Source organism: Stenella coeruleoalba (genome assembly GCF_951394435.1).
Source record: "Stenella coeruleoalba genome assembly, chromosome: 2".
NCBI lineage: Eukaryota > Metazoa > Chordata > Mammalia > Artiodactyla > Delphinidae > Stenella > Stenella coeruleoalba.
In genome coordinates, this window is record NC_137147.1 from 82,479,068 (window position 1) to 82,502,469 (window position 23,402).

Genomic DNA, 23,402 nt, shown 5'->3' on the forward strand with positions numbered 1-23,402 from the left:
ACAGTATTTCTTTCTCTGCCTGACTTATTTCACTTAGCATTAATACCCTCTGAGTCCATCCATGTTGTTATAAATGACAAAATTTCATTCTTTTTTATGGCTAAGTAGTATTTCATTGTATATATATACCACACCTTCTTTATCCTATCATCTGTTGATGGACACTCAGCTTGCTTCCATATCTTGGCAATTGTGAATACTGCTGCTATGAAACACTGGGGTGCATGTATCTTTTCAAATTAGTGTTTTGGGATTTTTTTCTTGATTTAAACCCAGGAATGGAATTGCTGGGTCATATGGCAGTTCTATTTTTAGTTTTCTGAGAAACCTCCACAATATTTTCCACAGTGGCCGCACCCATTTATATTCCCACCAACAGTGCACAAGTGTTCCCTTTTCTCCACACCCTCCCCAGCATGTTATGTGTGTTTCTTTGATGACAGCCATTCTGAGAGGTGTGAGGTAATATCTCACTGTGGTTTTGACTTGCATTTCTCTGATGATCATCAATGCTGAGCATGTTTTCATGTGCCTGTGGGCCATCTGCATTTCCTCTTTGGAAAAATGTCTATTCAGGTCTTCTGCCTTTTTTTTTTTTTTTTTTTGTGGTACGCAGGCCTCTCACTGTTGTGGCCTCTCCCGTTGCGGAGCACAGGCTCCGGACACGCAGGCTCAGCGGCCACGGCTCACGGGTCCAGCCGCTCCGCGGCATGTGGGATCTTCCCGGACCGGAGCACGAACACGCATCCCCTGCAGCGGCAGGCGGACTCTCAACTACTGCACCACCAGGGAAGCCCTTCTGCCCACTTTTTAATCGGGTTTTTTTTGATGTTGAGTTGTATGAGTTGTTTATATATGTTGGGTATTAACCCTTTATCGGGAAATTCACCTGCAAATATTTTCTCCCATTCAGTAGGTTGTCTCTTCATTTTGAGGATGGTTTCCTTTGCTGTGCAAAAGCTTTTAAGTCCCCCTTTTGGAAAAGCAATTTTGATTTCACTTAGTAAAATTTAACAAACCTGTATGCTATAAACTGAAAATCCCACTCCTACTTACATACCTGAGAGCTGTAGCTCTCAACTCCGACAACACAGTAGAATCACCTGGCCCCATCCTAAGCAATTATGACTTAATCACTCCTCGGTATGCCTCAGCTATTGGTGTTTTTTTGAAAGCTCCCCAGGTGGTTCTAATGTACATGATAATCATCCGGAGAGCTTGTTAAAACCCAGATTACTGGGTCCTATCCACAGAAATTCTAACCAGTATGTCTAGGATGGAGGCTAAGTGCCTTGTCCGAGGACCACAATATAAGAACCAATGCCTTGGGCTTCCCTGGTGGCGCAGTGGTTGCGAGTCCGCCTGCCGATGCAGGGGATACGGGTTGGTGCCCCCGTCCGGGAAGATCCCACATGCCGCTGAGCTGCTGGGCCCGTGAATCATGGCCGCTGGGCCTGTGCGTCCGGAGCCTGTGCTCCGCAATGGGAGAGGCCACAGCAGTGAGCGGCCCGCGTACCACAGAAAAAAAAACCAAAAAAACCAATGCCTTAGAGAAATACTTGCCTGTCTACACCAGGAGACATGCATTAAAATATTCATAAGTATACAACCCGTATGTCCAACAAAAGATTAATACACTTAAAAATTATGTAATATCCAAGCAATAAAATACTACATAGCAGGGCAAGTTACACAAGTGTTCAAGACATATAGAAAATGCTCAATAAATGTTAGCTCCATTCACTATTTTACTCCAGGTTCTGCGGTGACTGGCATTGTGTCTGGTGGTGGTGCCCCACTCAGGAAATATTAATTATAAGAAAATGGAAGCATACATTGGTGACCTAAGGAATACATCAGACATTACAATGGCATGTTGGAAGTAAGTCCAGTCTTATATGAATTCATGGGAAAAGCTTGAGATTTCTGCCACCATCAGCAAGAGCTTTGATTTCTTCCAAACATCATGATCTCATCCAAACCAGTCAGCCAGTTAGTGGGGTTACTATCATTTGTCTGAATCTGTTCATTAATAGATCATGCAACAAAGAACCACTGAAACTCACTCTGTGCCCATCACTGTTTGAGGCACTGTGGACACAGCAGAGAACAAGACAGAATGCATTCTAGAAGGGGATCCAGATTATAACAAACATGAATAATATAGGATTGTAAGAAATGCTATAAGGTAATGAAATAGAAGGATTTGGTAGAGTGATATGGGTGGCTTCTCTAGATAGGGTGGTCAAGTAAGGACTTTCACTGGAGGTGATTTTCAATTCAGAGCATCTCCTAAAAGCTGTCTGTTCCAAATCACTGTTTAATAAAAGTGAATGAAGTACAGCCACCATGCCTGTGGGAATTGAGGTGGGAGAAAAAGGAGAGGTTAGAGGATATAAGCAGATCAGGCATCCTGCATTTCTCGTGGCTCCCTCCAAGCCTTGAATCCATGCTAGAGGCATATCTTAGTGCTAAATGTTGCTATCACCACATTATTTTTTTTTATTAAATGGGGAAATAATATAAAGTTACTAGCACAGTGCCAAGCATACAGCAAATATTTGATAAATGCTAACTGCCCTCCACACCCTCTCCATAAAATGAAAGTTTAACCATTTTCCTTTAAATATCAGTGATGCTTTAAGTAAATTTTAAGGTTCAAGAACATTTAATATTCTAAGTCCAAGCCCTAAGCCAAAAATCCCAATGAATCATGACAAAGGTGGTATACTCCAGAAATGTAAGGTTAAAAAATAATATTATTCTTTAAATGCTCGTCATTTAACCTTACCCAACCATCACTCAAACCACTGAATATTTTCCCCATTGAAACCCTCGAGACCTAACTCCCAATTCCTCAATTCTTTGAGTCTTTCTGTGAGCACAATGCTAAGGCAATTTAAATATACAACTATGAATTTAGGAGTTTGGGATTAAAATATACACACTACTATATACAAAATAGATAACCAACAAGGACCTACTATATAGGAACTATACTCAATATCTTGTAATAACCTTTGGAACTATGGAACTATACTCAATATCTTGTAATAAACTATAATGGAAGAAACTGCAAAAAAAAAGAATATATATATACACACACATACATATATATATAACTGAATCACTTTGCTGTACACCTGAAACTAACACATTATAAATCAACTATAATACTTCAATTAAAAAAAATTGCAATAAACAAATATATAACTATGCACAAGTTTACCAATTTGAGATTGAAGGTCAATGTAAATTCAAATGAAGACTACAGGAGTTCCCTAGAGAGCCATGGTCTCCACTCAGCAGGAAAAGACAGTTTCAATATCTCTTGACCAATTTAAAGGACTGGGCTAGGACCACCACTAAATGGTGACCTGGCTCTTAAGGAAATTCCCCTTGGGTTGGGTTCAAGGCTGCCTCCAGATTTATCTTCCAAAGAGAAAGCTCTGTTTCTGTTTTATAAAGAACACAGGAAGAAGCTAAGAACAGGGGAGAGGCAGCACAAGGGATGCTGTCAAATGTGGCTTTATTATGCAGGTTTCTTCCCATGCTCTCCTCTGCGTGGGCCCTGTATGGCTTCTGATGCTAAAACATGACCTTAAAGAATATTTCATGAAATGTCAAAGATTTATTATTTTCTAAACCCATCTGGGAATTTGGGACCGATTCTAAGTTCCTGTTGTCCTATCAGAGTTGATGAATTGATGAATGCATGGCGAGCTGGGTGGGCGTTTTGAGGCTCCCACTCACCAGGCCTTGGCAGGTTCCTAAAAGATGAAGGGAAAACAAGGAGGCAGGGATATCCTGTTGGTGGCTTCTGTTCTCAATGCAGAGCTGACCCTGCATTTGTCCTTTCGTCAGTGAGTCCAGTGAGAGTAGTTTTCTGGGGCTGAAGTGTGAGCCACCACACTCTTGTTAACTGCCTAGGAGCCTGGAGGGCTGCCTACTGCTGTTCTTTGTACAAGTAGGAATGCCCTTAAGGACTCATTACCACACAAACCCTTAAAGTATCCAATTTTTCTGAGACTGCAAATCCACCCTACTATTCCCCTTAGATGTTAGAGGCTGAATTGTGTCCCCCCCTGCCAAATTCTTAAGCTGAACTCCTAAGCCCAGTACCTCAGAATGTGACTGTATTTGGAGTTAGGGCCTTTAAGGAGATACTTAAGTTAAAATGGGTTGTTAGAGTGAGCCCTAATCCAATATGACTGGTGTCCTTATAAGAAGAGGAGGTTAGGACACTGACAATGCAGAGAAACAACGATGTGAGGGATAGAATGAGAAGGCAGCCCTCTACAAACCAAGGAGAGAGACCTCAGAAGAAACCAATCCTGCAAACACCTTGATCTTCCACTTCTAGCCCCCAGAATGATGAGAAAATAAATTTCTGTTCTTTAAGCCACCCAGTCTGTGCTATTTTGTTATGGCAGCCCTAGAAAACTAATATTGATGTCCTCTATCCTTTCTAGCACCCAAACAGCGTAAAGACCTAGGAAGTCCGTTCTGGTCCTGAGAGAAGGAGCAAAGGAACCAAAAAATGCTGAAATGTGATAGCTGCTTTAATCAGGCCAATATTCCTGATTTTTAAGACGAGTTGATCCTTTTGTGAGACAGGTTTTTGACCCAGGCTCCAAGTGAAATAGTCCACAGATATTTTTCTTTTTTTTTTAATTTGAAAAATAAGGGATTTATTTATTTTTATTTTTTAACATCTTTATTGGAGTATAATTGCTTTACAATGGTGTGTTAGTTTCTGCTTTATAACAAAGTGAATCAGCTATACATATACATACATCCCCATATCTCCTCCCTCTTGCGTCTCCCTCTCACCCTCCCTATCCCCACCCCTCTAGGTGGTCACAAAGCACTGAGCTGATCTCCCTGTGCTATGTGGCTGCTTCCCACTAGCTATCTATTTTACATTTGGTAGTGTATATATGTCCATGCCACTCTCTCACTTTGTCCCAGCTTACCCTTCCCCCTCCCCATGTCCTCAAGTCCATGCTCTGTGTCTGCGTCTTTATTCCCCACAGATATTTCTTGAGCATCGAGGACATCAACAGGACACAAGCTTGGTACCTTAGGGAAACTGCCTGTATTACTATAGACAGGCTCAGACCACAAAAGACCCTTTTTGAAATGCTAGTTCTGTCCACTTCTAGCTATGTGAACTCGAGTAAGTTACCTTCTCTGAATCTGTTTTCTCATCTGTAAAATAAGGAGAATCTTACCTCGAATAATAACTTGCAGTTTGTGTGAAAATTAGAAATATTAACTGTGAAAATTTAGCCTGCTCTTGGCTGGGGAGTTGGTGTCCAATAAATGGTAGCTACAGTAATAATCACCATTATTATTATTCTAAATAAACAACCTAGCACCGAGCCTGCCAATGGCTAATGTCCAACATATATGAACCCTGAAACTTCTTTCCCCTCACGTAAGTTACATTTCAGAGTCCAAGGACCTTAACACACCTGAGATGTAACCATAAGCTTTGTACGGATATGCCTGTGCAAAGTTATGCTTTACCTAATGCACTTCAGAGATGTTGCACATTTTACAAATTGAAGGTTTGTGGCAGCCCTGCATCAAGCAAGTCTATCGGCGCTGTTTTTCCAATAACATTTGCTCACTTCACGTCTCTATGTCACATTTTGATTAATTCTCACAGTATTTCAAACTTTTTCTTTGTTATTATATTTATTATGGTGATCTGTGATCTTTGATGTTACTATTGTAATTGGGGGTAGGGGGAGTGCCATGAAACGCACTCACACAAGATGGTAAACTTAATAAACGTCATGTGTGTTCTGACTGCTCTACCAACTGCCATTGCCCTGTTTTTCCCCACTCCTCAGGCCTCCCTATTCCCTGAGACACAACAGTATTGAAATTAGGCCAATTCATAACCGTACAGTGGCCTCTAAGTGTTCAAGTGAAAGGAAAAGTCACACGTCTCTTACTTTAAATCAAAACCTAGAAATGATTTAGTGAGGAAGGCACGTCAAAAGCCAAAACACGCTAAAAACCAGGTCTTGTGCACCAGTTAGACAAGTTATAAATGCAAAGGAAAAGTTCTTGAAGGAAATTAAAAGTGCTACTCCAGTGAACACATGAATGATAAGAAAGCGAAACAGTCTTATTGCTGATATGGAGAAAGTTTTAGTGGTCTGGATAGAAGATCAAACCAGCTGCAACATTCCCTTAAGCCAAAGCCTCATCTAGAACAAATCCCTAATGTTCTTCAATTCTGTGAAGGCTGAGTGAGGTAACGAAGCTGCAGAAGAAAAGTTTGAAACGAGCAGAGGTTGGTTCATGAGGTTTAAGGAAAGAAGTTGTCTCCGTAAGATAAAAGCGCAATGTCTAGCTGAGGTAATGAAGGTGGCTACACTAAACAACAGATTTTCAATGTAGACAAAACATTGGAAGATGATGTCATCTAGGATTTTCATAGCTAGAGAGAAGTCAATGCCTAGCTTTAAAGCTTCAAAGGACAGACTGACTTTCTTGTTAGGGGTCAATGTAGCTGGTGACTTGAAGTTGAAATCAATGCTTACTTACCATCCCCAAAATTCTAGGGTCCTTAAGAATTATGCTAAATCTATTCTACCTGTGCCCTATAAATGGAACAACGAAGTCTGGAAAACAGCACATCTGTTTACAACATGGTTTACCGAATATTTTAAGTCTGCTGTTGAGAGCTACTACTCATTGGCAATGCACCTGGTCGCCCAAGAGCTCTGATGAAGACGTACAAGATTCACATTGTTATCATGCCTGATGACACAACATCCATTCTGCAGCCCATGAATCAAAGAGTAATTTTGACTTCTGAGTCTTATTATTTGAGACATACATTTTGTAAGGCTAGAGCTGCTATAGACAGTGATTCCTCTGATGGATCTGGGAAAAGTCAATTGAAAACCTTCTGGAAAAGATTCATTATTCTAGATGTCATTAAAAACATTTGTGATTCATGGGAAGAGGTCAAACTATGAACATTAATATGAATTTGGAAGAAGTTGATTCCAACCCTCAAATATCCAGTAAACCTGTATAACTTTTAGGGGTTCAAGACTTCAGTGGAAGAAGTAACCACAGATATGGTGGAAATAGCAAGAGAACAAGAATTAGAAGTGGAGCCTGAAGATGTGACTGGATTGCTGCCAACTCATGATCACAACAGATGAGGAGATGCTTCTTAAGGATGAGCAATGACGATACTGGTTTCTTGAGATGGAATCTTCACTCCTGGTGAAGATGCTGGGAAGATTGTTGAAATGACCACAAAGGATTTAGAATATGACATACACTTAGTTAATAAGGCAGTGGCAGGGTTTGAGAGGACTGACTCCAATTTTGAAGCAAGTTCTTCTTTGGGTAAAATGATATCAAACAGCATTGCCTGCCACCACCCAGATCGGTCAGCAGCCATCAACATCAACACAAGACCCTCTACCAGGAAAAAGATTACAAAGCGCTGAAGGCTCAGATGATGGCTAGCAATTTTTAGCAATAAAGTATTTTTAATTATATTATGTACATTGTTTTTTTAGATATAATGCAATTGTATACTTAATAAATGTATAGTATAAACATAACTTCTATATGCACTGGGAAACTAAAAAATTTGTGTGACTCACTTTATTGCAATATTTGCTTTATTGTGTTGATCTAGAACTGAACCCTTGATATTTCTGAGGTGTGTCTATGGATTCTTCATATTTTTATTCAAAAATTTCCTTCATCTGCAAATAATAACATATTTTGGCTCCTTTTTTCTAATCCTTATACATTTTATTTTTTCTTGATTTACCACTTGCTTTGAAGCAGTGATACCGGGCATTTTTGTCTTGTTCCTGATTTTAAACAGAATGGCATTTTTAACATTTTGCCATGAAGTATTATGTTTGCTATAGGTCTTTTTGTGGCTACTCTTAAATAGGTTCAGACAGTTTGCTTTCTCAATTAGCTATACATTTTTATAATGAATGGTTGTTGGATTTCATCAAATGTTTTTCCTGCATTTATCAAGGTTACCCTATTTTTATTCACTTCAAACTTCAAAGTGGTGAATTACAATAATATCGTTTCTAATGTTTAACTCATTTTGCATTTTGAAAAACATCTAATTTGGTCATAATTTATTATATTTTGTTAATATATCACCAGATTCCACTGGCTAACATTTTCATTTAGCATTTTCATTCATTCGTCTATGTCCATGAGTGGAACTGCCGTATAATTTCCCTTTCTTATATATCCTTGTCTGGTTTTAGCACCAAGTTTTTAGTCACCTCATGAGACCAACTGACAAAATATTCTCTCTTTTTTATTATCTGAAAGTTTAGAATTACCTGCTCCTCAGATTATTAGTAGAATTCACCTCTAAAATTATTGGGGCTGATGTTTTCTTTGCAGGAAGATTTTAAATAATGGGTTAAATTCCTTTACTAGTTATAGGATCATTTAGACTTTTTAAACTCTTTTTGAGTCAGTTTTGATACATTTTTTCTCTAAAAATTCATACATCTTATCTAGTTTATCCTAATCTGATGGTATATAGGTCTACAAAATATCATCTTATCTTTTTAGTAAATGCATAATCTGTGGTTATATTTCCCTTTTCATTCCATTTTTTCTTTTTTTTTGGCAGAGCATAATTAATTTTATTTCATGTACTTTCTCAACACTAAGACAATAGCATTTTAAATCTAGCAGAGAGATGGTTTAGTGTTTTCATGAAAATAATTCAAATGTGTAAATTACTGTTTTATAGCCACACACTTTGCAAATGTCACTATCACATTTGTAGCCCTATGGATTCCAGGGTTTGAGTGTAATCAGCCTTTTGTTTTGTTTTGTTTCCACACACACACTCTGTATTTTATTTTTACAAGAGATAAATAAACTGACACCAAGCATTGTAAATGGATGACCACAACAAAAGCAACAATGATTGCAATTACCAAACACAAAACACACTCATACTATGTCATAATATTGACATAATATCGTTCTCTCTGTTTTCCATTCATCATTTCTGTCATAAGTTTGTCAATGTTATTAAGTCTTTTTAAAGATAAACCCATTGTTGGGCTTCTCTGGTGGCATAGTGGTTAAGAATCCACCTGTCAGTGCAGGTGACACAGGTTCGAGCCCTGGTCCGGGAAGATCCCACATGCTGTGGAGCAACTAAGCCCGTGCGCCACAACTACTGAGCCTGCGCTCTAGAGCCCGTGAGCCACAACTACTGAGCCCATGTGCTACAACTACTGAAGCCCACGCGCCTAGAGCCTATGCTCTGCAACAAGCCACCGCAATGAGAAGCCCGCGCACCGCAACAAAAAGTAGCCCCTGCTCACCGCAACTAGAGAAAGCCCATGCACAGCAATGAAGGCCCAATGCAGCCAAAAATAAATAAATAAATTTAAAATAAATAAATAAAGATACATCCCTTTGTCTCCTGCACTGGCTGGAACACATTTGTCCACTGTGGTTTCCTCAGCATCTAGAATCATGCCTAGAGCACTCTAAGTATTCACTAAGTATTTGTTAAATTTAAAAACTGCACGGAAAAAGCATAAGAGAATGTGGCTAAAGACCAAGTTTAACTAAGTGCCATAGCAGAAAACAATAACTACAAATGCATGGATCTTTCTTTCAAGAAGAAAAAGTAAATAACAGCTTAAAAGTTAGTATGTCCTCTGTTTGCACCAATCTTCAGTATTTGCCTAATTCTGCTCCCCTAGATGGAAATATAGATCTTTCAAGATTTAAAACTCACAACCTAGTTCTAGTGGTTTTCATGAAAGCAGGCTTATTTTACACAACACGTTTTAGGCTCTGGTGTTAGAAACATAGAAATCATGAGTTTGCTAGTTCTTCTTCACTACCATAGACATTAGTCAACAAGTGATCTTTAACATGTAGTACTGATCCATCACTATTGCTCATTTTCTAAACTGATGTTGCTGATGTGCTGGAAATAAAGGGGCCTCATAAATGCAAAGACACAGAGGAAATGTTGAAAGGACAATGAACTTGGTACGCATTGCTCAATGGAGTCCTTCAGATACTGGGCTGTCAAACACGGAAGTGCAGGCCACTCTTTCCATTCTCAGGAAAAACTCTCTGGTGATCAGCAATTCCAACTCCTGCATCTCTGTTCCTGAACCAAACTGAATCAGAACGGACGAGAAGATAAATCACAGTTTCCTGAACTTACCCTTCTACACCTTTATAATCTATATACTTAATGGTTTTCTGTTGCAATCTGAGCTGAGTCAGATTAATTGCATGACTCCATAGCTGTAAACAGCGTAACTTTCAAGATTAGATTGAGTATGCGCTGGCCCAAACTAGGCTCTGTAAATCCTAACAAAATCCTTATATCAAATTTTTTTTGTTTTTATATTTGACAAATTTCTCCCAAAGTGAAATACTGAGAACTTCAGGTAATTGAATCCTGCAGAGCTGGTGTCGGGACACAAGACTTGAAGCTAAAAGAGATAGAGACTACTACAATTTAAGGGAATGACAGTGAGGCAGCTGCACTGCGAGCGCCTGGATTGAGGAAAAGGGGCCAGAAGCAGCCCCATCTCTGCTAATAATCTGAGCCTGGCTGAGGACAGTAGTTGAAATCCCCGAAGAGAAGGCCCTGACCTCATGGAACTCAGGTCAAATGCATAAGGCAAGGCAAATGCAGAAGAATATACTTTAGGAGAAAGTATACTGTCTTGAAAATATTTAAAGATTGAGTGTATATTTATGTATAGTAAAAGGGATAATTTTTTTAAATTATAAGTGCTAGAGACAAATGCTCTGTATTTGTCATGATAGATACAGGAGGCTGTTCTGCATATTTATAGTACCACTGTAAGCCAGTGCCTGGAATACAATAGGTGTTCAATTAATATTTTTAGAAGGGTAAGCCGTGTAAAGAGCACTGCCCTGGAGTCTGGAGACCTGGATTCTAATCCTGACCCTGGCATTAACTAGCTTTGTCACTTCAAGAAAGTCACTTAGCTTCTTTAGTCACAAGGTTTTCCTCTATAAAGCAGACTATAAATTGAATGGTCATAAGATAACTTCCTATTTGAAGCATCTATGTCTCCATTAGGGCTACAAGAAGACCAGGTCCCCACACCCAGTAAGAACACACTCTCAAGGAATCACTGAGCAGAATCACAAAGGCAGGGAAGTGAATGGGGTAGTCAGTGAAAGGCAGTTAGTCTGGTGTGGCTGGAGAACTGGGCTGTAGAAAGAAGATACAGGTGATGAGCATGAAGGAAATGGATGGAGCTAGGTCTGAGAATAATCACTTAAAGTGGGAGGGGTAAAGAGCTGCAGCTGAAGATGAGCCCAAAGGATTCCAGCTCACCTGTTAAGCCAATGAAGTCTATAATATTGTGAACAGTGACGTCATCTTGTACGTTTAAAGGGCAGGGGGGTTCAATCCTTGCTGCACATACTGATATATTTTTTAATAGAAGTGCCTGGGTCCCCCCCCTAGAGACTCTGACTCAGTAAAACTGGGAGCGGGGGGAGGCCCTGACATCAGAATTATTTTTTTAATCTCTGTAGCAGTTCAGGTGCGTGATGAAAATCACGTGAGCGACGCTTTACAGTTCACATACCTTTCAACGTTATCCTTCCATCCTCACAGCCTGCTTAGAAAGGGAGCAGAGACAGTAGAATTATCACCATTTCACACGTGTGAAGATTGATCTCAAAGAAACACCTCTATCCAAATGACAAGTAGCAGAATTGAGACTCTAAGCTGATTTCCTGAGCCCAGGTCCAGTGCTTTTTCACTGTAGCTCAGCCGCCTAAAATGAAAACAGGTGTAAGTGAGTAAGAATTTATTCCTCCATCCAAGAAAATATTAGAACCAAGAAGCATGACTTGAGGGTAGCAAAGGGTAAATTTAGGCCCAATGAAAAAGCAGTTCTTTGAATGTAGTTAATGCATACATGGACTTACTAACCCGAAGACATGGCAGACAATCATCAAGGGTTGGAAGGAGATTTAAACACATTTATAGGTGAAGGATACACTCTCAACTTTTTGAGAGCAACACTCTTTTCTCGTGCATTTGTCAGAGTCCAAAGGCCAGACTGGTTGTATTATGTTACTGACAGCCTACAAATTATAGTCAGAAATCCTCAGAGTTTATAGTCTTATCTGCCTCACACTTCTACTGAAAAATTAATTATCTGTGCCCTCAGAAGGAACAGCACAGATAAGTGCAATTCTCACAAATCAGCTACCAAAAATGAGGATGTGGTGAGATGATCCCATTACCGCAGAAGGCCTGGGGCCCCTGGGTGACATCAGGCAAGCTAGTTATTACGTGATTAACATAGGGAAGGAAACTCACAGTTATCAGATGCCTGCGGGGGGGAAGCCCTGTGTAAGACATTGCACATGCCATCACATTTTGTGCTCACAGGAATCCCAGAAGGGTAGTAGTATCATTAGCTCTTTTTCACAGGTGAGGATAGTCAGGCTTAGAGAGGTTCAACAATACGCTTAAGGTTACAGAGCTCCACACAGCACAACTAAGCCAGAGCTATCTCCAAAGCTGGTGGTCGTTCCACTATACTGTTTCTCACAGCCTACCCAAGTATAGAAAGAAACCTGATGCAACATAGTAAGCAACTACATGAAAAGACTTGGCCACTATTAGATGGCTCTGTCTTCAGGGAGGGCATCTCAGTGGCTGTGGAGCTGCGTGGCTCACAACATGGGCAGCAGAACTCACAGCAGCGGCAGGAAGACAGGGCTCCTGACCTGCAAAGTCAGGGGGCATCTGATCCTTACACTCCCATGTAGAACGTTCCTCCAGAGCTGGGATTGTTTCCCCTGCGTGGGGAGTCCTGATGCTACATAGCAGATATGGCATTTCCAAAGCAGGGCAGGCTAACCGTCAAAAAGACAGTAAGAATGTTGGCAGCTACATGGCTTCACTTCACTGCCTAGTACAAAAGCCAGAGCTCATAGAAGCTGCTGCCTTAAATTCTGTGGGGTGCTAAGTTCTAAGGAAACACGTAGCATTACACATACCATCCTTAAATACAACCCAAAGTGAGAGATGCATAGTTCAGAGGACTGAGTGCCAAACCTTTAACACTGAGAAACTACCCATGAAACATACAGCTCAATTAGTACATTTAATCCAGATGGAGCACCCCAAACACAGTAGGCCCGTAAAGCATCAACTCACACAGAAACCACCATCATCCCTAGCTTACACTGCTGAAATGTGCGTACGGTACCTCCGCCATAAGCTTCTCTGCTACAAACACCTCTGCCGCAAACACTTTTGCCGCAAGTGTTTTCCCTGTGTAACTTAATTGGCCGTAAGGCATGGCTGCCGTAAAGGATAAAAGAACTGGTTGACAGTTTGGTTTCATTTCTTCATTGACGCAGTACTCCCATTTTTATATTGCATTAATCTGAAAAACGCTGAGGGTCTCAAAGGCACAGGATTGAACGCATAAGTCCCACAGAATTTTGGACTGTCTGTCCAAAAGTGACATTATGCCCAGAACAAACAACAGTGTAGAGGCTTTTCACAACACAATTCAAAGCTCAGTTACAAATATACATCCTAGTATTTGGAAGCTGTTACCTGTTTTTTTTCAAAGTGATTCAGTTATATATATATACAGACACAGACACACACACACACACATACGTACACTTTATATTCTAATACATATATTCTTTTTCACATTCTTTTCCATGATAGGTTATTACAAGATATTGAATATAGCTCCCTGTGATACACAGTAGGTCCTTGCTGTTTACCTGTTTTATATATGGTAGTGTGTATATGTTAATCCCAAGATCCTAATGTATTGTCCCCCCACCCATCCCCTTTGGTAACCATAAGTTTGTTTTCTATGTCTGTGAGTCTATTTCTGTTTTGTAAATAAGTTCATTTGTATCATTTTCTGAGATTCCACAGGTAAATGATATCATATGGTATGTGTCTTTATGTGACTCACTTTACTTAATATGATAATCTCTAGGTCCATCCATGTTGCTGCAAAGGGCATCATTTCATTCTTTTCATGGCTGAGTAGTATAGTATATACAGTATACCACATCTTCTTTCTCCATTTATCTGTTGATGGACATTTAGGTTGCTTCCATGTCTTGGCTATTGTAAACCATGCTGCTTTGAACATTGGAGTACATGTGTCTTTTCGAATTACGGTTTTCTCCAGATACACGTGCAGGAGTGGAATGCAGGATCATACTCTATTTTTAGTTTTTTAAGGAAACTCCATACTGTTTTCCATAGGGACTGCACCAATTTACATTCCCACCAAGAGTGTAGGAGGATTCCTTTTTCTCCACACCCTCTCCAGCATTTATGATTTGTAGACTTTTTAATGATGGCCATTCTGACTGGTGTGAGGTGATACCTTGTTGTAGTTTTGATTTGCATTTCTCTAACAATTAGTGATATTGAGCGTCTTTTCACATGCCTGTTGGCCATCTGCATGTCTTCTTTGGAGCTGTTACCTCTCTTAATGAAGGAGGAAATTTTAGTGAAAAAGAAAAACTGTGCAAAGTGAGAGAGTAGCATGGACAAATATACACTACCAAATGTAAAATAGAGAGTGGGAAGCAGCTGCATAGCACAGGGAGATCAGCTCGGTGCTTTGTGACCACCTAGAAAGGTGGGATAGGGAGGCTGGCAGGGAGACGCAAGAGGGAGGGGATATGGGAATATATGTGTATGTATAGCTGATTCACTTTGTTATAAAGCAGAAACTAACACACCATTGTAAAGCAATTATACTCCAATAAAGATGTAAAAAATAAATAAATAAATAATAAAATAAAGACTAGTGGAAAAAGAAAAAAATGAAAAAAAAAAGAAAATGTGTGATGCCAAACAAAGAGATGAATTAACAAGCAAAAAAATGTATAAAATACTATGAATGAAAAACTTTGAAGACAAGTATTTAGGTACAATCCATAAAATAGAATCAGTTATTTGTGCAGTATTGCCATGAATCTATGCACATTTTAAATGTATTCAAATAATTTGTATTTTGCAATAATGTCTTTTTAATTTTTTTTTTTTTTTTTTGCGGTATGCGGGCCTCTCACTGTTGTGGCCTCTCCCGTTGCGGAGCACAGGCTCCGGACACGCAGGCTCAGCGGCCATGGCTCACAGGCCCAGCCGCTCCACAGCATGTGGGATCTTCCCGGACCGGAGCACGAACCCGTGTCCCCTGCATCAGCAGGCGGACTCTCAACCACTGCGCCACCAGGGAAGCCCTGTCTTTTTAATTTTGTAATTCATTTTTCATGTTTCATTATGTCCGTTTCCATGCCCCTCTTTTATTTTTTGCTATTTTATCTTATATGGCAAAATTGCCTTATGGCCAATTAGTTATGCAGCAAGTATGTTTAGGCAAAAATGCTTGAGGCAAAGATGTTTATTGCAAAGAGGCTTTCGACGAAAACACCTAGAACTGTTGAAACGGCCTTTTTCCTGCTATCCCTGCATTCCTCACCATGTTTCAACCCACTTCCCACCAGCAGCCAGACCCTCTTCTTGAAACACATAGATCCGATTTTGTTGTGCCTCTGCTCAAAACCTTTCCATTGTTCTTAGTATAAAGTTACTTAATTCATGACCATAGCCAGCCAACCTCCTCAGCCTGATCATACCCACTCTCCCTCATACCCACCAAGCTCTATTTTGTCCTTTTTTTAGTTTCCTAACCACACTTCCCTGCCTCAGGACTTTATCACATGCCTTGTCCTGGTCTGAATCATGACCTTTCTCCCCACCCCCAGCCCATCACCTTAACCAGGCTAATTTCATTCCTCATATTTCTGCCTAAATGTCACATTTTCAGAATATCCAAATTAGGTGTCTCCTCTTATACTTTTCTCATAGCACCCTACTGTTCTGCTTTCAGGACAATCACAGTTTGAACGTAGCAATTAAGTATTTAAGTCTTTGTTAAAGTCTGTTTTTCCTACTAGAATGTAAGCTCCAGGAGAGCACAGGAAAATGACTCATTCATTTCTCAAGCGCCTTCTACATTAAGTTGTTTATTCAATATTTGTTGAACAAATGAAAGAATGAATGAACATGGGTACTCCTTCCCTGAAACACTCTGTTCTCTAATAATCTAGGGATAATCCAAAACAGGTTTCCTTCCAAACTGAGGGCCTGTCCCTGCACATCAAATTATGTCTCCTGGGTCACAGGATGACCCACTGCACCCAAGCAGGTGCTCCCTGCCACTGCCAGTCTGGTGTCATAGCATCTCATCTGCAAGATGGGTCTCATGGCACTAGCCACAGTCTGGGTTATAAGCACAGAACTCATGTCCTCAGCACATGACACGAGACCATAAGAGGCAAATTTCTTGCCTTGCACAAAATTAGTCATTTAATAAATATTTGTTGCATTGGATTCTGAGTGTTGAACAAGACCTATGAAAAAGCCCCACATTTTATATCTAAAAGCTTAGTTCATGATTTCAAATATTGAAATCCATCATTCACATAGGAGTATGTATATTTGCAAAGCATGTTTCATTTGTTGATCAAGAAAATACCATGAAAAATTTTTAAAAATAAAATAAAATAAAATGCAAAACAGGGACTTCCCTGGTGGCACAGTGGTTAAGAATCTGCCTGACAGTGCAGGAGACACGAGTTTGATCCCTGGTCCTGGAAGATCCCACATGTCGCGGAGCAATTAAGCCCGTGTGCCACAACTACTGAGCCTGTGCTCTAGAGCCCACAAGCTACAACTACTGAGCCCATGTGCCACAACTACTGAAGTCCTCATGCCTAGAGCCCATGCTCTACAACAAGAGAAGCCACCACAATGAGAAGCCCATGCACCGCAACAAAGAGTAGCCCCAGCTCACTGCAAGTAGAGAAAGCCTGCATGCAGCAACAAAGACCCAACGCAGCCATAAATGAATAAATAAATAAATTTATTAAAAAGAAAACAAATGCAAAACAAAAAAAAAGAGAGAGAAAATATCATAATCTTAGTTAGAATCTACTGCTACTCTCCCAAATAAAAAAACAAGACAAAAGAGAATGGCACTCTGAGAGATTTAACCTATTTTTATGGGGCAAAAATTTCTATTTCTGTCCCAGGAATCTGGAGCCCCAGAGAAGGCTGTAAGGTGTGAGCAGTGTTGCAAATAGGCTTCTAGCCCACAGCCCTCTGCACTGTTCGTGTACCTAGTGGTAACCGTGGCAGAGTCTACAGATATATCATTGCAATGCAACAATGGAGGGACAGCACTGAAATATGAAAACAGCAATTAAGAGCAAGGTTACTAGTTCCTTAGTATACATCATGAAAGTATTTCCCAATCTTGCACTTAATTGTGAGATGCTCAAGCAGTGACATAAAATGACAGGAAAAACTGCAAATAAGTGAAGGACAAGCCCATAAAGGAGTTAAGGCAGTAATCTAACTGGGCAGATGGTACACAAACACCCCAATCTTCATCCTGTTCTAGCACCCAATGATCTAAAGTGCAGGTAACCGATGAATAAGTTCAGCGATTATGACAATTCCAGGGACAGAATGCAAAAGGCCATTTAAAATATTAAAAGGAAGAAAGACAAAGCCCACACATGCTCATGTGCACTTACACACATGGAGCACAAATAGGCTAGAAAGTTAATAATGCCCAGACCCTGCATATAACCCTCCAGCCCCAATGCCTCCAGGGAACTCAGACCCCCTGGTCCTCCCCACTCAGCAACCATTGCTGAGTGTCCACCACGCCACTCCGGGACCACAGCCAGGAGCTCCCTCTCTTAGTATTCACAGATGCATCATCCTTGTTTAGAACCTGCTGACCTTGCATCTGATGGAGTCAACTGAAACACCCACCAAAATGACAACAATGACAGTACCTTAGTGTTAGACACCAGAAAGGCACTGATTGAAACAGTCCTCTCTAAATAAACAACAAGGATGTACTGTAGAGCACAGAGAACTATATTCAATATCTTGTAATAAGCTATGATGGAAAAGAATCAAAAAAAGAATATAGATACATACAGTATACATACATATGTATACAATACATATATATGACCAAACCCCTTTGCTGTATACATGAAACTAACACAATATTGTAAATCAACTATATTTACATAAAAAATAATAAATAAATAGACAAAAAAGAATTCTGGCACGAAAAGGGAGTATATTCTTCAGCAATATTTACAAATGATTTATAGATTTATTCACATAAGATTTAATTAGGGAATATTTTATGTTGCATTAGCCAAACTACAATTATTTCCATACTTAGTCAAGGACCAAGGTTTAATCCATTTAACAATTAAAAACAAACAAACAAAAAAAAAACAGCTCTCTCTCTTTCTCTCTCCCTCTCCCTATTGGACACACACATTTAAAGACCTGAAGGGTTTCCGTGCTTTTCCTGGAATCATGTGACCAGCTACAATTTGGGGACCTATCAAAGCAAATTCTCATCAAATGCCTTATCTCTGGGTTTGTCTTCCACATAAAATATGAGTCACTCTTAGGACCCAACAATTTAAGTTAAACTTTGTCTGCACTGTGGTTTCCTCCAACAGGACCGTGCTTCACAACTTCCATGTCAGTCTAGCTCTCTTCGCTAGATTTGGACAGCCCTGGGTCTACTTCAGTGGTCACCTCAGAGCTCTTTCATAGATAAGGAAATAAAAATTGAAAATCAAGAGTGGAAACTGGCATCAACATCCCATTGGATGTTACTAAGAAGTCAGATAATGGGAAAAACTTAGATCTCACTCTTGGATGAGCCGGATTTTATCACTTCTCAGTACAAGTGGTTTCTTGCTGCCCAAATTACTGATGGGATTACCTGTCATCCTACCATTGTGGTTTAACAGTTGAGTTTTAAAGTTTCTTTGATCTTAAAGATATCCTTTTAAAAATGCAGTTTGTCTTAGGAGAGACCACACCTTACAGCTCCATTAGATTATATAATTCAATATTTAAGATCTGGAAAGATCTGATACTGAGATAAGTAAATCAAGAAACAATCGTGTTTACTTCCCATTTTTTTTTTTTTTCCTAATTGTGGTCAAAATTATGCCACCGTACTTTGTGAGGCCTTGGGTGGATTACCTAACTGCACGGAGTTCAACTTGGCCCGCTTTCAAAAATGGAGATTTCAATCTTTTTCCAATGTCACGCTATCATAAAAACTGTTCATTGTATGCATATACATTTCAGAAAGTATAAAACATGATATCTACCTTAATCTTTGAAAGTCATATAGCATACGGAGCATGGTGAACATCTAAGTACCATAAAAAAATAAAGTGAAAGGCAGTGATTACATTTACAGCAGAAGGGATGAGTATGACTTGGAGAAGAAAATGTCTTTCATATAGAATTTTAATTAAATATCTCAATTTTACAAGTAATAAATGAATATATTCGTATAAGCATAAGACATGTGAGGTGATGCAGCACAGTTCACCCACTTAGAGTTGACAGTCTTGAGGTCAAATTTCAGCACCAATCTGCTGGCCATGTGACCTTGGGCAAGTTCGTTTATTCTGTAGCTGAGGTTCTTTTTTTTTTTTTAACATCTTTATTGGAGTATAATTGCTTTACAATGGTGTGTTAGTTTCTGCTTTACAACAAAATGAATCAGTTATATATATACATATGTTCCCATATCTCTTCCCTCTTGCATCTCCCTCCCTCCCACCCTCCCTATCCCACCCCTCCAGGCGGTCACGAGCTGATCTCCCTGTTGTAGCTGAGGTTCTTTACCTGTCAAACGGGGGTGAAATTAGCTTTTGGCAAGTCATAGGCGCTCCAGAAGCAGTAGTAAATGTGTTGATTTTCTGAAAGTGGCTGGGAGGTAACTCCAGGAGAGAGGAAAGCAAACAACCTCAAATGCAGCCACACGATGGATTCATTCCTTTACCCATCCCTTATTCAATCACTCACCAAGCATTTATTAAAATAAGACCTACAAGGTGATAGGAATCATGCTACAGGTTGAGCGTTCATCTTTAAGTGATGAATGTACACAGATACTAGCAGTGCAATGAGTTAAATTGAAGTGCCAGAAAAGAGGGAGTGGATGAAGCTACTTCTCAGAAGAGGGGGCATGAGAGTAGAACTGTGAATGTAAGAGAGGAGTTGGCCAGGAGGTCACAGAGATGAATTACGTTCCAAAGATAGGAATGGCCAGTGGCTGTGGAAAGAGCCTGGAGAAGGGCACGGTCTTATTCATGTTGGTAAGGTCTGGACTGAGTGCATTATCTGAAGGATGATGCGTGCTCGGTAAGGTGTGTGACTGAGGAAGGGGAGAAAACTGTTCTAGGTGTGAGGGTAAGGTAAAGGATTCAGGAAGAACTGAAACAGCTGAGATAAATATGATGAGATGAGAAGAATGAGATGGACCAGTGCTCACTGATGGACGGCAGTGGAGTGGAGGGGGCACTAGTCATGGAATCAAGATGCCGTCTCCATGGTCCTCATTTAGCCATGAGCTGCGTGCATGGCCTTGAGCAAGTCACCTCAATATCTCTTGATTCCAATTTACTCAGCTCTGAAATCAGGGAACTGAATCCATGCTATGAACTGTCTCAACTCTCTCCCCTTCCACTTGGGATTTGGGAAGCTCCCACCCACCACCTCTAGTTTTTTGTTCCCTTACATAGCAGAAAGTAGGAGCCTAAGGGAAGCAGAACCACATGATAGGAAGGAAGAAGAAAACTTTTCCAGGCTCATAAAGGAAAATTCTAGAGCTTTAGGATGAAATTAAAGGGCTTTAGGATGATAAAGTGGTTTGAGCTGCCATTTTAATAAGCTTAATGAATTGGCCACTCCAAAAAAACAAAAAATAAAATCTGCAAAGTTAAATATTTTTATTGCCTGAAACAGAAATTGAAAAAATATTGTGGGAATGTGAGGGATGAAAGGAGACACTTCTGGGAAAAGGGTCTTTCACCAATGACACGTACCCTCTCCCCACCATGGAGGTTACCTCTTTAACCTCTTCATAAAGTTTACCTTACCGTGTGAAGAGTATTATTTACAGAGTAGATTTCTAAACCCATTATCCTGTAGCATATGCTGAAAATTATAAACTGTTAGCCTGATCAGGCTATGTAATTTAATGAATTATAATTTAAAGACAGCTTCATATTATTGTCACAATTCCCTGAGTCTACATCCTCTGACTTACGTGTCTTTAATGGCAGTGCTGGCCTGGTATATAGCAGGTACTCAGGAGGTGTTCCTTAAATGGATGACCTGGCAGAGAAAAAGCCAAGCCCTGCCTGGGTGTCTTGGAGACCTTTGGTCTCCTCCCTTGAGCTGGGAGTGCCATGAAGACCCAGAGATCTCAACGTAAGCAATTCTGCATAAGCACATGCAACCTGTATCTTGTTGTAGATATGGAATCAGACCGATTCCAAAGTCGCTGGGGGGAAACCAAAGATTCCAAGCAAAGGATGAAGTCCCAAGCTGCTGAGCTGAGCCTACTGTTATGATGATTAGGGCAGTGAGGTTCCTCAGCTGTGGGGAATAGCAAACCTTCCGAAATATCTAATATCAAAGCCATATGCCTTTAAGATGAACAGCCATGGACACAGTCTCCTTTGGGGGGGAAAACAAAAAAAATCCTATTGAAACTAAAGCTTTAGCAGATTTCCAGACACACTCAGCAATGAACAAATTATTGCTGGGTCAGCCCTCCAGGCAGAGGTCTTGACTTCCCTCCCAAGATACCCTCTTTCCAGATGAAATAAAATTATTTTTAAAATGTCTATGTTCCCTGTTGATGCAGGGAGAAATTTTAAACAGACTTTAGACAATCTGCATTGTTACAGGGATAAAAAGTTGGCCATCTCTGCAGGCAAGGCAGTAAGAAATACTAACTTCAGGAGGCAGAATGTGTGCTTTCTCCCCTTGCTTTCAACTTCAAGAGTATGAACAAACAAAGGGGTTATTCCGATCTTTGGTCTACGGAGATTAACAGGGGAAACCAGGCGTGATACTATTTTCCTATAAGAAATGCAGAAGATTGTCAGAAAATTCTTTTTAATTTCTTATGCTGACCACAGTTCCAGTAGCATAATAGGCCTCCAATAGAAATTGCTGATAAAAAAGAAATGTAAAGAAATTCATTAGTTTTCATGACTTTGTGTGGCAGGGTCCATCTAAGGCAATGGTTAAATTATCTCACGCTTACAGCTCATCCTTCACTTTATCAAGTCATTTCCCCACAGAATTCTTTCTATCACCTGAGCTACTTTCTGATGAATGAGGTTAAGGCTGGGAGAAAAAGCTCAAGACCCTGTATCAATCCAGAGGCAGAGTAGGGAGTTCTATTAAGAACTTAAACCACAAGTTCACTTTCCTTGGCAGTGCGCATAGTTCCAAAAGCACTGGCTCATCACACCAGCTGTGTCCACCATGTTCCTACATATTGATCCATGTTACTGCAGCCCTCAGGAGTGGGAGCCCTAACAAACTGGGACAGGGACAGGGACTCAAAGAACCTATGAGGGCTTCCCTGGTGGCACAGTGGTTGAGAGTCCACCTGCCGATGCAGGGGACGCGGATTCGTGTCCTGGTCCGGGAAGATCCCACATGCCGCGGAGCGGCTGGGCGCATGAGCCATGGCCACTAAGCCTGCGCGTCCGGAGCCTGTGCTCCGCAACGGGAGAGGCTACGACAGAGAGAGGCTCGCGTACTTCAAAAAAAAAAACAAAAAAAAAACCTATGAGTTCTTCTGGGTCTAAGGACCTCAGAGAAGAAAATATGCAAAATCAACACAGCAATTAACATGCCAACCATTATAATAATATCTTCTTAACACCTCCTAGGGCTGAGTTGGAGAATATCAACATTGGGATTGGAAAAGAAACTGGATGGCTAATTTTAAGAACAATTTGAGCCCCTTTACTTTATAAGCTTTCCTCAAAGTGAAAAAGAAATATTTTAAGTAGGTATTTTTCCAGTCCACTAAATTTTCTAACACAAAATTCACTGCCCTTTTTAAGTCTCCCAGTAGCCTTTTTAATTCTTAACAGCAAGGATTTTGGTTTTAGGTATGTCTTGAGGACTAATATAGTTAGTGCCTCCTAAATTTTTCTGAGTACTGTAATTTCTCTAAAAATTAACTATGCTACCTTTAAACAAAGCAAAATTCTTCCTTAATTTATGCATTTATTCCGTAAACGTTTACTTGGCACGTGCAGTGTGCAAGTCACTGAGCCAGACAGTATGCAGGATATAAGGATAAGACATAGTCTACTGTAAAAATTAGGATGGAGTACATCTATCATCATCCATCCTGGGAAAACAGAAACCATTTGTACTTCAAATAAAATGAATT

At 40.1% G+C, this 23,402-nt stretch overlaps 1 long non-coding RNA gene across 3 annotated transcripts in view; it reads right to left on the reverse strand.

Annotated features, from left to right (window-relative positions):
- LOC307181773 overlaps positions 1-23,402 on the reverse strand; it is a 752,523-nt gene that overhangs the window by 646,827 nt on the left and 82,294 nt on the right. For all 3 annotated transcript variants that reach the window (XR_013827034.1, XR_013827035.1, XR_013827036.1), the window contains exon 2: positions 11,643-11,834. This is a non-coding gene — a long non-coding RNA (uncharacterized lncRNA). The remainder of the gene's footprint in view (positions 1-11,642; positions 11,835-23,402) is intronic.